We start from the raw sequence: 16,623 nt of genomic DNA on the forward strand, positions 1-16,623 counted from the left end.
ATTTCCAAGCTATGTAGACTATCCTCCTACGTAGTTTTTTAATAAACAGATTTTATGCTGTAACACAGCAACACTTCTAACAGCCATTTGCTCCTTTTTATTAAGTAATTGTTTACCTAATTATCTTTAATTTTTGTGAAGTATTTTGAATAAACTTGTTTTGAAATGGTATGAATCATAGTCTTCAAAATGGTGTGGGTTCCAAATTCAATGGACTGACTACAGTTTTTCAAGTAAACATGCCCTCTGTTTTTTCTCTTTCAGCTTGTGGTTTTCTTTTGGTTAATTTAGGCTGTTACTAAACATTTGTGGTTCAGTGTTTTTAAAGCCTAATGCTATGGTGACCTCAAGATAGTGCAGTATGATGATATGACAATGTTAAATTCACCTCAGAAAGCCCTGTGTCTGCTGTGTTATCCCTGATCAATATTCTTTTGGACAGGGGGAAACACGCTTTAATCTCTGGACTCCACATTTTCCACGGATTACAAAAGTGTGGAATCATTTATTCTCCCACAGCCCACCCAGTTCTCAGCAGATCCTGAGTTTCTTGTCTTTTTTCATTTCATAGTTTTGAGGTGGCAAAGGCTGTTAAAACTTAAATCTTCAGTAAAAATATTTTTGTTCATTTTCTTTTCTTTTGGCAATTCCTCAAATATCTTCAACTTGGGAATTTGATAGTAAACAAAATAGGCTTAAATGCAGATCTTGACAATATTACGTGTGTGGCCACATTGTTTCTGAATACAAGATTTTGCTCATTCAATTTCATTGTCTGCCTGAAGAAATTCATCACCCCAAGTCTTACAGAGTGGGACCTAAATAATGTTTAGAACTAGGGTGGATTGATTTAAATCAAAGCAATACCAAATCACTGCGTCCAACCATGATTTAAATCAGCAAACAGGAAAACTTGATTTAAATAATCAGTTTTAATCATGTTTTGCATTTGTACTTTTTAGTTATTTTCCTAAAGAAAGTTTGATTCTCATTAGCTAATAACCATTAAAACATGTTGATTTTTAAGTAAATATAACTTGTACACTAAATTTGGTGCTTCTTTTTGCTAACCAGGAGGATATACTGTATCTCTACACATCTCTTTAAGCAATTATATAACTTAACTTACATTTATTCAGACTCTATTTTTTTACCTTTTTAGTATGTTAGAAAATGGCGAATGATGAATTTCTTATTTACTGGACGATTAGTTTTTTTAATGGTGATTTGTGTCAAAGTCTATTTAGATGGATATTCAAATTCAGTTAAACATGCACAAAAACAGCAATTTAATTGTTTTTAATTAAATAAACTACCTTAAATTTCTGGATACATAAACGTTTTCCTCATCCAAACATGTTTGGCATTTAAAACTAACTGATTTATTAAACAAAGGTAATATTATCTGTAGTTTGTGAACTGAACTGATTTTTTCTGGTCACCATGTGCTTCAAGATTTTAGAACTAGTAGATCTCATCCTTTCTAATATCTAGCTTTTATTCTTAGATTGAAAGAGGAAAACAACCTTTCTTGCTTTTTCAGCTTGCAGTTTGTTTCTTAACTCTGAGTTAACTACTCATTGAACTGAATTAGTTGAATAAACTGAAATGAAGAAAATATTCTCCTTGAACCTGCTGTCAAAACTGGTTTATCATATCAATAAATGGATTCCAGAGAGATTACTGATGAACCCGGGAAGCTGAACAGCAAATACCATCTCCTCAACTGCCCCGTAACCTTCATGGGGAATATCAGAAGCTTCTTCCGGAGGAGGAGACTAGTGTTTGAAAGCAGCCTTTCCATGGATGGCTTGGGGTCTGGGGAGGGGAGGCACGGAGTGGCTGCAGCTGGCCCAGGACTCCTCCGGGCAGGTTGAGGGATGACTCGGTGTTCCTATGGGCAGGTGGGGGATGACTCAGTGCTCCTCTGGGCAGATGGGGGCTCGGGGCCCGGTCATGGGGAGGGCGCTTGGGGCTGCTCCGGACATGGGTGTGTGTGTGTTTCAGGGGCTCCAGCCATGGAGGGGAGTGCTCAGGGCTCCAGCACGGGAGGTGCTTGGGGATCCTCCGGGTGTGTGTCTATGGGAGTCTCGGGGCTCCTCCAACTGCTGGGTTGGGGGCGCTCAAGGCTTCTCTGGGCAGGGGGGTCTCAGAGATCTGGCTGCGGAGGTGTGTGTGCGCTCAGGGCTCCTCTGGGCAGGGGGAAGTTTCAGGCCTTCGGCCATGGAGGGGGGAAGCAGGGAGTCTTGGGGCTCCAGCTGTGGATGGGGGGGTCTGGGTGGAAGGGGTGGATCCAGGGCTAGCCTCCCCAAAGGGGAGCTCCACCCGCAGCCCATGACTATAACTATCTGTTTAGAAACCAATATATTTAGAGGTACATCTTCCTAGCATGAACATTATTATAAACTGTTATAAATACATTCATTCTAGTGTAACAATGTCCATAGTAGGAATGATGAACCTCTTTAAGTATAGCTGTTTGTAAACACAATGGTACATAAATTGTATGTAGATAGGAGCTGAGGTATAAACAACTAATCACCATTTCCCTTCCATAACAGAATTTTGGCATTCTGCCAAACTCACTTATGGATGGTTTAAAGAGTTTGGCATAGGCTACCTCTGAATCCAAAACAGAACACTGCTCTGGAGCACCTGGGAAGTGTGAGAGTAGCTGTAGTGGCTGAGAGAGGTGGGCAAGAGAGCTGGGTAGGTAGGGGTAACACAGGGGGCTGGAGCTCCCTCAACTCCTGATGCAGGGTGGGGAGAGTTGAGCTGAACTCCTCGATCAGCCCCCTCTGAACACAGCACATGGCACCAGCAGCTTATCCCCCATTTGGGTTGCATCCTTCTGCTGTCACCTACAGTAGCTAGTCCTGTACCTCAAGCAGTGACAGTCTCTTCATGGAGGATAGGTCCATCAATGGCTATTAGCCAGGATGGGCAGGGATGGTGTCCTTAGCCTCTGTTTGTCAGAAGCTGGGAATGGGCAACAGGGGATGGATCACTTGACGATCACCTGTTCTGTTCATTCCCTCTGGGGCACCTGGCATTGGCCACTGCCAGAAGACAGGATACTGGGCTAGACGGACCTTTGGTCTGACCCAGTATGGACATTCTTATGTTCTCTCCTGAAGTGCTGAAGATCGTGCATAAAATGGTCCAGGCTGTTAGTTGCACATAATAGAATTTGTGTTTTACTTTTTTCTTTAAAAATTAAAGAATAGTGGGAAATTACATACAAAAACTGCATTAAAAGAATAGTATTTCGTTTGCATAGACAAATACTGAAAAGTTAGGAAATGCCAGTTTTACAGTTGTCTGAGCAATCTTAATTTGGCTCACTTGCGCATATGCATTACAATGCAGTCTTTAATTAATCACATATTTTTACCCACAGGAACTTTTTTCATTCAATGCTCAGAGAGGATGGAAAGGGAAACAGAATTAAGGTTCTCTGAACAACCATAAATCTGGCTTTGTCTCACTTTTAAGTGCTTAGGTTGAAAAAGTCAAATAATGTTCTTTTAATGTAGGTCTTTGTATGATTGTACTTGTTAGGCATCCTTTTTAGCATTTCTATAAATCTATCTGTATACTCTAGGTGCCCTCACCTTAACTTAAAAGGCAACAAAAGACAAAGGAACAGTGGTCTTAATTTAAAAATCCTGAATTTCCCTTTCTGTCAAACCATTCCCCAATTTTACAATTCCCACCAATTTTTTAATACTTGGGGGCGGGGGAAAATGAGTTTTGCAACACACAAACCATATTTGGGGCATTCACTTGTGCCTTCTGAGCTTTTGAGGAATGTTCTTCCCTTCCAGATTAATAGTACTTTCCTGTAACTAGATACATTTTTAACAATTACCTGGTGGTGAAGCCTGGGTTTAAATGAAAGGGAAATAAGCAGTGGTGCACTGCCAATATTTTAACATAGGGATCCCATAAATATTCCCTGAAGCATGTGATGAACTGTATGGGCCATGACTGTTTGTTGATAGACAGGAATAGTGAAGGACCGTGGAATAAAATTAAATTTATTTTTCCTTTTAAAACAAAAGTGCTGTCTCATAACCAGTGAGAAAAGTCACACAATTTGGCAAAAAAAACTTCTATTAAGTGATTTGCTGGAAATGTTTAGGTGCTCTGTTCTGGAAAGTGTAGAGTATATTGTCAGTATAGTACACGTTTCAACTTGTGTAGATTGATTTGAGGATAGGGAGGAGTCAATTGCTAATAGTGCAGCCTGGGAAGGTCTCCCGCCCCAAGACATCATTTGAAAATATCCACCACCCCAGTGGTTCTCAACCAGGGATATACAGAGATCTTCAAGGGGGTACATCAACTAGGTATTTGCCTAGTTTTACAACAGCCTATGTAAAAAGCACTAGTGAAGTCAGTACACATTTTAGTATGTTACAGACAATGACTTGTTTATACTGCTCTATATACTATACACTGAAATATAAGTACAATATTTGTATTCCAAATGATTTATTTAATAATGATATGGTAAAAATTAGAAAGTAAGCAAATTTTCAGTATCTGTGTGCGGTGACACCTTTTTGTGTTTTTATGTCTGATTTTGTAAGCAAATAGTTTTTAAGTGAGGTAAAACTTGGGGTACGCAAGACAAATCAGAGTCCTGAAAGGGCTACAGTTATCTGGAAAGGTTGAGAGCCACTGCACCACACAATACAGTCTGCTCCATTCAAAGCGGGGAGGGGGGGAACCCAAGTCCCTAAAACTCTCACAAGCAAACTTGTGAGCCTTGGGGGCAAGTATTCAAAGATGGAGGGGATGACATCAGAGTCGGGAAAACTGCCCCAACCCTCCCTTTGGTGGCAGAATTATAATAGGGGCTGGAGGAAAATCCAAGCATGCACCCTCCTCTGCTGCCCCAACCCCAGCACAACTTAGAAGTGGTGGGAAACAGGTGGAAGACTCCCAACTTCAAACTAGTTTTTGGTCAATCCCATCCCCCCCCCCGCAATAGTTTGATATGGTTGACAAGTCTCTGACAGTAGAGCTGGGAGAACTTTGGGAGATGTAAAGGTGCCTTAGCCCAGCTTTGATTAAATTATCATTCAAGTGGTTTTACTCTCTGCATCTTCTCCTGGGTTTGAGTATGTGTAATTGTCCAGCAGGGTGAGGTTTGTCTGAAACATGGAGCTTGAATTGGATATTCTGTATTTGGGAATGCTTACACGTGTGCGACAGCTGTGGCATTTTACCCTATCGCTATTTCAGATATAGAGAAACAGGAATGTCATAGAATCATAGAAAATCAGGGCTGGAAGGGACCTCAGGAGGTCATCTAGTCCAACCCCCTACTCTAAGCAGGACCAATCCCCAACTAAATCATCCCAGCCACGGCTTTGTCAAGCCTGACCTTAAAGACCTCTAAGGAAGGAGATTCCACCACCTGCCTAGGTAACCCATTCCAGTGCTTCACCACCCTCCTAGTGAAAAAGTTTTTCCTAATATGCAACCTAAACCTCCAACACTGCAACTTGAAACCATTACTCCTTGTTTTGTCATCTGGTACCACTGAGAACAGTCTAGATCCATCCTCTTTGGAACCCCTTTCAGGTAGTTGAAAGCAGCTATCAAATCCCCCTCTCATTCTTCTCTTCTGCAGACTAAACAATCCCAGTTCTCTCAGCCTCTCCTCACAAGTCATGTGCTCCAGCCTCCTAATCATTTTTGTTGCCCTCTGCTGGACTCTTTTTTCAATTTTTCTAGATCCTTCTTGTCGTGTGGGGCCTAAAACTGGACACAGTACTCCAGATGAGGCCTCACCAATGTTGAATAGAGGGGAATGATCACATCCCTTGATCTGCTGGCAGTGCCCCTACTTATACAGACCCAAATGCTGTTAGCCTCCTTGGCAACAAGGGCACACTGTCGACTCATATCCAGCTTCTTGTCCACTGTAACCACTAGTCCTTTTCTGCAGAACTGCTTCCTAGCCATTCGGACCCTAGTCTGTAGCAGTGCATGGGATTCTTCTGTCCTAAGTGCAGGACTCTGCACTCATCCTTGTTGAACCTCATCAGATTTCTTTTGGCCCAGTCCTCTAATCTGTCTAGTCCCACTGTATCCTATCCCTACCCTGCAGTGTATCTACCCTCCTCCCAGTTTAGTGTAATCTGCAAACTTGCTGAGGGTGCAGTCCACGCCATCCTCCAGATCATTAATGAGGATACTGAACAAAACCGGCCCCAGGACTGACCCTTGGGGCACTCCGCTTGATACCGGCTGCCAACTAGACATGGATCACTACCCGTTGAGCCTGACGATCTAGCCAGCTTTCTATTCACCTTACCGTCCATTCATCCAGCCCATACTTCTTTAATTTGATGGAAAGAATACTGTGGAAGACCATATCAAAAGCTTTGCTAAAGTCAAGGAATAACATGTCCACCACTTTCCCCTCATCCACAGAGCCAGTTATCTCATCATAGAAAGCAATAAGCTTAGTCAGGCATGACTTGCCCTTGGTGAATCCATGCTAACTGTTCCTGATCACTTTCCTCTCCGCTAAGTGCATCTCTCCCCACCATCAACCCTTTCCCCTACAAAGACAAGGCTAGCCTGATATCTAGAGACTTACCCAAAAAGTTTTGTAATGTAGAAAGACCATGGTTTGGTAACTCCACTCTTGGACTCGTCTGCTCCTCTGTATAACAGGAGATCAGTACTTTTCAGTGAAAGTGGAGGAAGCTCAGCTCCCAGTAGGCCCAGAATCAATGACCTGCCCAAGGTCTTACACAGTCAAACCTGCTAAATGCAATGGGCATGTCGCCTGTGCCTGTGCCTCTCTGCTCACGCCAAGCATGCTTTCCCCTGTGTTGACTCTTCCCTGCCACAGTCCTTCACTTGAAGGCAGACAGGTTTAAGACTCTGACCATGCTCTCCTCTCCCCACTGCCAGGCAAAGGTGCTGGCTGGCTCGGTGTCTTGCTGGCACAGGAGGTGGGAGTCCAGTGAGGCATAGGAGAGACAAGATGGAAGCAAGGGCTGATGGAGGAGACAGGTTGAACCATGGGACTGGGGTTGAACTGCAGGGGGACAGGGACAGAATGGGGGAAGCTCTCTCACTCAACCTTGAACAAGCCCCCTCCCCACAAGCCCTTCCCCATATTGCTCCCAGATCTCACTCCAGATGCCACAGCCACACCAGGATCTCTCCAGTAGCCTCTACCCCAGGCTTTCTTTCTGCACAGCTATCCCTCTCCTGTATGATTGCCACATGGCTCTCCTCTAGCTGCCTCTTGGTTTGCCCCACTTGTCTGACTGATCAGTGTTGGACCCTGCATTGACATCAGTGGCAGCTGAGAGATGTCATGCATGAAGCTGCACAAAACGTGGCTTCTGTAGCGGTTCAGTGGTAGAGCAGATAATGGGAGCCAGTGATCCTCGCTCGCCAGTTTTTTTAACTCTTTCCCAAGGCAGCATCCCCTTCCCTAATAGACTCTTTTGCTGTACAGAATTGCCTTAGCCAAGAGCATAAAAGAGCAGGAAAATGTAGCTATATAAATACCTTTTCTACTTGGTATTTAGCAAAACATTTTGGCAGGACAGTAGGTTCTGCCCCTCTCCCTCACTGCCCCTTAATCACTTGGTGGCTAGAGAAAATATGGTCTAATTCAAATCCCAGAAGAAAACTTAACACAAAAATAACTGGGAAAGGAAAACTTGTGACCAATAGCATGTAGGAAAAATTCCTTCTAAGCTAGAAGTTTACTGAAGCTGCATCTGTATATGTAATCTCTTATTCTTTTCAAAAAGATACCCACCATTTATTTCTTAGAGAAGTGGATCATGACTAAGATGTTTCATGTTTCTCTGCTGTGTATGAGTCAGTGAAAATATCAGTGGGAGAAGAACATCTGTCTCTTGGATAGAAAGAAAGTATACACAGGGTTCATAATTGCAACAAGCAGTAAACTAGAAAATCTACAGAACATGAGATTTGTGTGGAATACTAAATATTATAAAGCTGTTTGTGCAAAGATTTTTGTGACCTCATCTGAGGCAATTGTTTGTAAACATCCAAGTTTCCAGAGTAAATTATTGCTTTGAGGCAAATTTGTAATTTATTTCATAGTGTGTCTATCTCTTACTTCAGCAGCAACTATTTTTAACTACAGAATTGCTTGTATTATCATATCTAAAGAAGGATGAATTTCTGTGGTGCATTTTTGCAAAATTATTATCACTGTGAGGATAGAATATATTGTCATCCTTCTGCTGAACAGTAAATCTATATCAGGGCCTTGCAGGTCAGTTTTCCATCAGAGGAGAAATCAGTGACAGGGAGTGTTGGTATTTTCTTAATGTTAACTTGTTTTATTTACACTGTATACACCAGTTCTTGAACAGAGGTTGTCACAAACAGCATGCAGGTAAGCCCCTCTTTTGGAACTGAGCTCAAAAACCACCACCTGGTTCTCAGGAAGAAACTGCCCTAAGAATAGAGTCTAGTGAGAGAGATTAAAGCAGAGCACAAACAACTTGCAAAAGAAAACTTTTTGTTTTCATATCATGTTTTTTTTGGTAAACTGTATAAGGGCACCATCAGGTAAAACCTGGTATTTTATCTTGATCCTGGAAAGGTGGGTTAACTTTACACACATCAGTTCAGTGGGACTACTCATGTTTATTAAGTTAGACATACGCAGCGGCATAAGTCTTGCAAGAGCATGGTCGTAGTCTGTTTCTGTGCTCTGGTGGGGTTCGGTGAAAGCTGTGTTGTCCCAGTGTGGTGCACCAAGGCCGCAGAGCGGAAAGGGACCCAGCTGACTGCTACTCCAGAAGCATGTTCAAAAAATTGGTTCAGAAACTCTTTTGTGCTGGATTCCCCTTTTTTGCTATTTCAGGCATTCAGAACACAACGATGCAACTGGCTCGTTTAAAAATAAAAGTAGAGGTTGCCTTTTTAAAACAAAAACAAAAACCTCATTATTTTCTTCTGTGCATTCGATTTTGCACTAATATTTATTTTTATTATGTCTTTCACTGCCCAAACACCATCCAAATGGCCAAGAGAGGTTCATATGACTATAACTGTCTCATTGCCATCCTAATTCTGATCTACAGGTTTTGACCATATTAGCCCTGTGCTAGAGTATGGCTGTACTGGATTGTTGATCTCTGGGACTAAAGACAGCATGTGCAGAAAAACTACAGAAATTGATCTTGCTAGTTGCTAATGGTTTCTTTTTCTTTTAATCTTGGTGGCACCTCTGGCTATGTAACTGTTCCAGCTCTTTATTAGGTAGTATGGAAAGAGGCAGCCCAGAGTTAATTGCTGCTTAATAGAATGTTTTAAAAGCTAGAACCAGTCTTCAATTTAATTTCTAATGAAGACCTTTAAAAAAAATGCTTCACATAATATTTGTGCTTTTGATTCTTGGCAGCCAGGCATTTGGAATGTGTCTAACTATCAGTACTTAGATACCGTATTATAGAAATAGCTTGGATAAACAGAGCATCTGTTGCTGGTCACACACTGTACCTTGATTGTATTCTAGATAGACATTACAAAGTTTATATGTTTTTTTCTTTTAAAAATATTAGAAAAAGAGGGGGGACGTTCATGAGTAAAGCTACACCCCTAGACCAAATGGCACCCCCAGCAAGGATGTCTTTGTCCCCCCCCCCCCCGCAATTTGTTAAACTTTTGAATACCTTATTTTTTATTGCATTTATGGCCCATTTCACAACTTTGATGCATGATTTGCATGCATGATTTATCCCTGTCATATCAGACGATAAATTTGCATGCTAGGATCTGTAAATCTGTGTTTATTCATACTATATATAAGCAAATTAAAAAAAAATAATTTCCCTCTTCACCTGGTCAAAAAGGGACCCAGGTGGCTCTGGTCAGCACCATTGACTGGGCCGTTAAAAGTCGGGGCTGGCAGGCTCCTTACCCTGCTCTGCACGGCTCCCAGGAACTGGCCAGCATGTCCCTCTGGCTCCTAGGCACAGGGGCAGTCACGGGGGCTTCGCATGCTGCCCCCGCCCCGAGCATCAGTTCTGTAGCTCCCATTGGCTGGAAACCACATACGGAATACCTGAAATATTTTATTTCAAACATTCTATTTTCTCTTTTGTTGCTAACAACAAAAACAGCCCCCCAAGTCCAGCCCCCTAGTGGGTCGCCTGGGTTACCTGCCCCTAAATGCGGCCCCGGCTACTCATAATGTGTGCACATTTTAGTAAAATAATTAGATCTTGTTGACTCACCATACAGGCCCCATAAGATGCATTCTAGAAACTCACTTGTCGTGCCTCCTTTTAGACATGCCGTTATAATGATAATTAATTTGACAATAGATTCCCAGTGAATAAGAGAATTATGAGAGCTGGGAAGCATATCTAGAGCTGTGCTGAACTCCAAAAAGAAAGGATGTGTAATTCTCTGTTGGCAGTAGATTGTGCTTTGCGTGGCTTTTTAGATTTCCCTGCGTGATGTGTTTGCCTTCTCCTTGTTTCAAATTGTGCCAGTGATGAATAACTTTTATTCAGCATAAGCCCAAAATTTAGAATTTTTAAATAGGATTTTACAAAATCTAATATCATCTGAATAATAAATATTTTAATGATTTTGTTTTGATTTCAATGGAAAAAATATTTTTTTAAAGGTAAGAAGGTAACTGACCAGTCTAATTGTACTTTTGAAGCAGAATGACAAGAAAGGGTAAAGAATGGGTGTGATGGGGTGTACCAGGCATTTGCTTCCCCCTGCTGGCGGCTCTCCTGCCTTGGCACACCCTGCCCTGAAAAGATGTCCTGCTTGAGTGGGGAGCACCGTGAGTTCAGATTTCCAGTTATTCTCTAGAATTAGCCTCCCACAACTGGCTGCCGGCAGAACCAGCAAGAGTTGGTCCTCCAGCACCTAGAAGTGCTCGGAGGATGCAGAGGCCAATCAGGGCCCAACAGGCCAGATTGAAAAAGACTCGCTGCTTCTACTAAGGGCCAGTTCTGAGTGAAGCCAGGAGAGGGAAGGAAGGATCTGCCCAAATCCAAATAACCTGTTCCGGTCAGGGCCTGACCTTGACAGTATATGCCTTGGACCTCTGTGAAAGACTGTTGTTTATGTTATGGGCTTTAACACCCAGGTAGCTATTTTGAGTTCAGCATTAATTTGTTTTCTGTAAACTTGTGAACCCACTATGGGGGGTGCTGGGCTCAGCTGAGCCCTTGACAGTGGGTCAAAAGTAAATAAAAGCTTTTTAAAAGATGAATCTTTCCATTTTAACAGCCTTCATTGTTAGCAGTAAGACAGGTGAGGAATTAACATAAATTATCCTGACAGTGACTCTTTTAAACATATTGCCATCGCTTTATCATATATTAACTAGCATCCTGGCATTTGAATAATTGGATACAAACGCAGAAGGTTAAAAACAACATACTGATTCACGCTGATATTTTATTTTGTTTGTGATGGTTTCACTAGGCTATCCCCTGAATCACTGAAACAACAGATTACGACTTGATCTTTACATGTCGCACCCTAGCCATCAGTTTTGTGACATTTTATCTATAGTTTACTGTCCAACTGGGATTTCATATCTAATGGGGACCTGCAAAGGTCTGTCCTGTGTCTGGGACTAGTCAATATTTTCATTAATGGCTTGGAGTGCTTATATGCTTATGCTTATAAAATCTGCAGATGAAGCCAACATGGGAGAGGTTGCAAACACTTCAGAGGACAGGGTTAGAATTCAAAATGACCTTGATAAAATTGGAGGATTGAACTGAAATCAATTAAATGAAATTCAATAAAGTGCAAAATGTTGCTCGTAGGAAAGAAAAATCAAATGTAAAATGGAGAATAACTAACTAGACTGTAGTACTGCAGAAAAAGATCGGGGTTGTAGGGGATTACAAATTCAACATGAGCCAACACAGTGAAGCAGTTGTGAAAAAGGTGAATATTCTTCCTGGGTATATTAATAGGAGTGTCATATATCGCAGCTTGTAGTTGTAATTGTCCCACTCTCCTTGGCACTGGGGAGACTTCAGCGGGAGTAGTATGTCCAGCTTTAGGCACCACACTTTAAGAAAGATGTGCACAAATTGGAGAGAGTCCAGAGGAGAACAACAAAAATAATAAAAGCTGTAGAAAACCTGACCTATGAGGAAAGGTTAAAAAACTGGGCCTGTTTAGTCTGAGAAAAGAAGACTGAGGGGGGACATGAGGCTGGCAGTCAATTCTTTTCTAAATCCAGTGAAGATAGGACAAGAAATAATTGGCTTAATCTGCAGCAAGGGAGATTTAGGTTAGATAGATGTAAGGATCGTTAAGTACTGGAATAGGCTTCCCAGAAGGGAGGTTGTGGAATCCCTAGAATTGGAGATTTAAAGAACAGGTTGGACAGACACCTCTCAGGGATGGTATAGGTAGGTATACTTGGTTCTGCCTCAGTGCCAGGGGCTGGACTAGATGACCTCTCTCTGTCTCTTCCAGCCCTACATTTCTCTGTTTTTAAAGAGATGGCATTGTTTTAAATTTCTCTTCCAATTTTTATTTTGCGTTAACGAGCTTTCAAAACATCTAAAAGAAAAATTGCCATCAATGTATTTTTCTTAAATTCCCAAGGAAACAGTATTTCAAACATAATTTTCTGCATTATTTTCAGTACAAACAATACAGCGTTTGGCTAGTGTATGAGAACCTAAACGAAAGTGACTAGAAACTGCCTAGTGTATTTTTATTTTCCAAGCAGTGAAAAATGAATCAATTTTGATGGGAGTTAAGTGCCTAGGCACTGTTGAAAATCCCTCTCGGTGCCTGTCTGCATCTTTAAGTGTTGAAATACTTTTAAACTCTTACCCTGGATCTCTCCATGCCTGAGTAAAATGGGAATGGTAGCACTTCTCTACCTCACAGTGGTAATGTGAGAATAAATACATTAATTATCAGGTGCCCAAGCACTCTGGTAATGGGAGCCAAATATTTATTATTTGTACCTATCTAAGATACCTAAGTGAAACAGCCTTCACCAAAATCAGAGGGCTATGGGTAGACCTCATGGTCTAATGTTTTAATAGGCAGGGGGGAGAGAATCCAACCCCAAAATAGAAATCTACATTTTCCCAGTGCCTCTTAAGAACATTTTTACAAACATAAATTGCCTGAAATAGCTGCCAATAATGTGTTTTCTGTTTTCGGGCCATGGAGCTGAGGGAACCAGTTTTAATATCTACATCATCTCCTTCCTCGTGGGACTGAAGCTGGTTACCATAGCAAAACTGCAAGGAAACTGATAAGCAAGTACAGTAGGACCATTTGGCAAACAGGATATAAATTCATTTGCATTAAGAAGACAGAGGACTATGGAAAAATTAATGAGACAGAAAATCTTTAATTTTGGCTTAATTTATTTTTAAAACACCTGTGAACAAAGTGATTTTAATCAAATACTAAGTAAAGTATTCTTCACCACACACCGTCCCCTTGTCCTCTCCCACACCATCCCCCACATTATTTTAGGAACATCAGATGAACTGGGAGGCCCAAGAGAAATATTTCCAAAGCAAAATGCCGAATGTTGCTTTGAGTAGCAAGAGCTGAGCTTTAAATCTTTGCAGAGGCTTGATACTCTCAATATTGTATTGTAGATTTCTCTTTTTGTTCAAGCCATGTAATATTACAGTCTAAATCAGCTTTCATTTCGGAGACTAAATACCGGCTTACATCCATTGCTGGTGAATGTTCATTGCAGGTAACTTATCTCAGTCCTGTGGAGTGTGATTTTTCTGAGCCTCTTTTGTAAATCAGTCTCTGCAGTCCCATGGGTTTGTCTGAAATAGGGTGACCAGATGTCCCGATTTTATAGGGACAGTCCCCATATTTGGGGCTTTTTCTTATATAGGTGCCTATTACCCCCCACCTCCTGTCCCGATTTTTCACACTTTCTATCTGGTCACCCAAGTCTGAAATGAAGTTAATGAGATCTCTGAAAATCACGTTACTACTTTCAGTACCATATCTATTTTGATAATGTTGATCTGATAATGTTATTTGAACCCATGGATATCATCTGTCTCCATGCACACCTGGATGGTGTACCATGAATGAGGCAGCTGAGCTATTTAAGTCACCCGCGTTGCAATGATATCTGCATCTGTGGATCCCCTCTGACTTCAATGTGGCTTTGTATTGGCACAGAGATGGGCCTGCAGTAAAGCTCATTGCAGGAGTGAGGTCTTCCCACTGTCCAATGAGTGGACCCCTGTTGTATTCACTGCACAATGTCTAAACTGCCTAGAGAAGGCTTGTCTACATGAGGACTCTGAGGATTTTTAAAATGAATCTATTTATCCCTTTGAAGGATTAAGCTACAGCAAACTAAAGTCACCTCACTTCTGAATGAGAGCTTCCACACAGAGATTTAATGCGCTTTCACAGTGCGTTAACTTCATAGCTTTAGTTGATTTGTCTTAACTTTCCTGGGTGTGTCTGTATAGACAAATTTATTTGAGCATAAGCTTTCATGGGCTATAGCTTATGCTCAAATAAATTTGTCTATACAGAGACACCCAGGAGCTATAGCCCACGAAAGCTTATGCTGAAATAAATTTGTTAATCTCTAAGGTGCCACAAGTACTCCTGTTCTTTTTGCAGGTACAGACTAACACAGCTGCTACTCTGAAATCTGTATAGACGAGCTCTGAGTGTATTCTCACTTACACATGTTTAAATTCAGAGCAAGTCCATTGTCCTCAGGAAATTTACTTTACATTTGTGCTGTGGCAACTACAAACATAATTAAGCCCAAACTTATTTGTATTTTAAAATTACAATGCAATATTATAAAGTGGAACAATCATGTATTATATATTTATGTAAAATATGGTGTGCATGTATGTTTTGGACTATATTTTATGCATACTGATAAATGTTCTGTTTAATGTAACTAAGTAGTTTCAGTACAGAGAATTCTGGAGTCAGTTTAATCTGATGACGCAAACAGTGCTATTTAGTGTTAACTCATTGAGCTTGTTTGTAATAACCATACTAGATTCACAGGCTGTCCATCACAATCAACCCATCTATGAACCAACATGCAGAACTTTCTGTAATTCCTAGGGAAGCCCTTACTTTCATTTCCTTATTGATTTTCCTTTTCTATGATGATGAGCATCAGTGTTCTTATGTTTTCGGGGGGGAATAATTCTAAAAAAGCCAATGTTTTCCTCAATGTCTATAAACAAGTATTTCTACCAAATATCCTTCTAGAATTAGGACTGTAACAAAACACATTTTTCCACAAAATTTTGTTACCTTTACTTTTGCTCAAATTAGATCTGCTTGATTTGTATACATGCTAGATTTTCTAATGTTATAAGATATTAAAGACACACAACTATTTTTTCCTGGCCCTCCAAAGACCTGGAAAAACTAAGTCTCAGTGATTTGTATTTTTTTACTGTGTTGATGTAATATCATTCTTGTCCTCATTAATTACAGAATTGTTTTAGCGGAAGCTGGGGGGAAATTAAAGATCTTTAGATTTTTGTTCTTTGCTGTGAATCAAATCCTGAATGCAAGGAAAGTGGTGTAACCACCACCTAAAAATGCATTCATGCACTGCAAAGCTAGCATTAATATGTGCCCTAATTCTGACTGCAACACTAGGTATGGAATATACTCACTTTGTGTGTGTGAGTGGATGATATTCTCATGTAATGGCTGGTCCGCAAAGAGGATAAGGACCTACCACTCCAAAGCGTTCCCCCTTAGCTGAATCTGTGGTAGGTTTTTGAAGCTGAAGGACCAGGGTTCTGTTCCCAGTTCCTCAGAATGGGGGCAGGGCTATTATACAGCAATTGTCTGCTGTCTCCAATACATGGATTTATCCCTAGTGTCAGAATAATCCTGATGGGAGTTGGGAGTAGAGACTGTTCCTGGGACAGAGAGTGTGTGTATGTGCATAAACATGCAACGCGTAATACTGTCTTCTATAGCATGATAGCAGCATCTTGTTAAAGTTAGATTTTGCCACTGCTTGAGTAGCCAGCCTGAGTTCCGAGCTCCCACTGCTGCCTTCTTGGTTTGATTTACCCCTGTCCACGTTGCATGTCAGAATCTGGCTCTGTATCTGCAGGGAGTAGAGTGGGAAATTTTGAATTGTTGTTGTATGACAGAAAACCATTCAGAAAAAATACTTCCAATATTCATATCTATGAGACTGTTACAGGTCTGATATTCTGTTCCCCTGGAAATAGGAGCTGTATTCACACAAGTCTGTCTCTATAGGAAAATACAGTATATTCTGGCTAGCTCCCAAGCGGCCGATGGTACAGAAGCACAAGGTCACCTCTGGGCAGAATGCTTGTTTGCATGTTACCGGTAGAACTGATTTGAAAATTTCTCTTAAAATGAAAAAATTCAATGCAAATTCTTTTTTGAAAACGTTTAGTTATTTTGTTTTCTAACCAGCTCTAATTACCAATCAGAGAGATGTAATTATTTTACTGGGAAATATAGTCTCTGTGGAAACAACGGAGCAATGTAGCTCTTCCTACCTATTTGCACATTCATATATGTATATAACATATTATTGACCACATAAAGATGTGATCTGAAAATCAT

At 41.0% G+C, this 16,623-nt stretch overlaps 1 protein-coding gene across 4 annotated transcripts in view; it reads left to right on the plus strand.

Moving 5' to 3' along the window:
- Positions 1-16,623, plus strand: part of ADCY5 (adenylate cyclase 5) — a 307,748-nt gene that overhangs the window by 154,401 nt on the left and 136,724 nt on the right. The gene's annotated exons all lie outside the window — the stretch shown is intronic.

Source organism: Mauremys reevesii, linkage group 11, assembly GCF_016161935.1.
Source record: "Mauremys reevesii isolate NIE-2019 linkage group 11, ASM1616193v1, whole genome shotgun sequence".
Lineage (NCBI taxonomy): Eukaryota > Metazoa > Chordata > Testudines > Geoemydidae > Mauremys > Mauremys reevesii.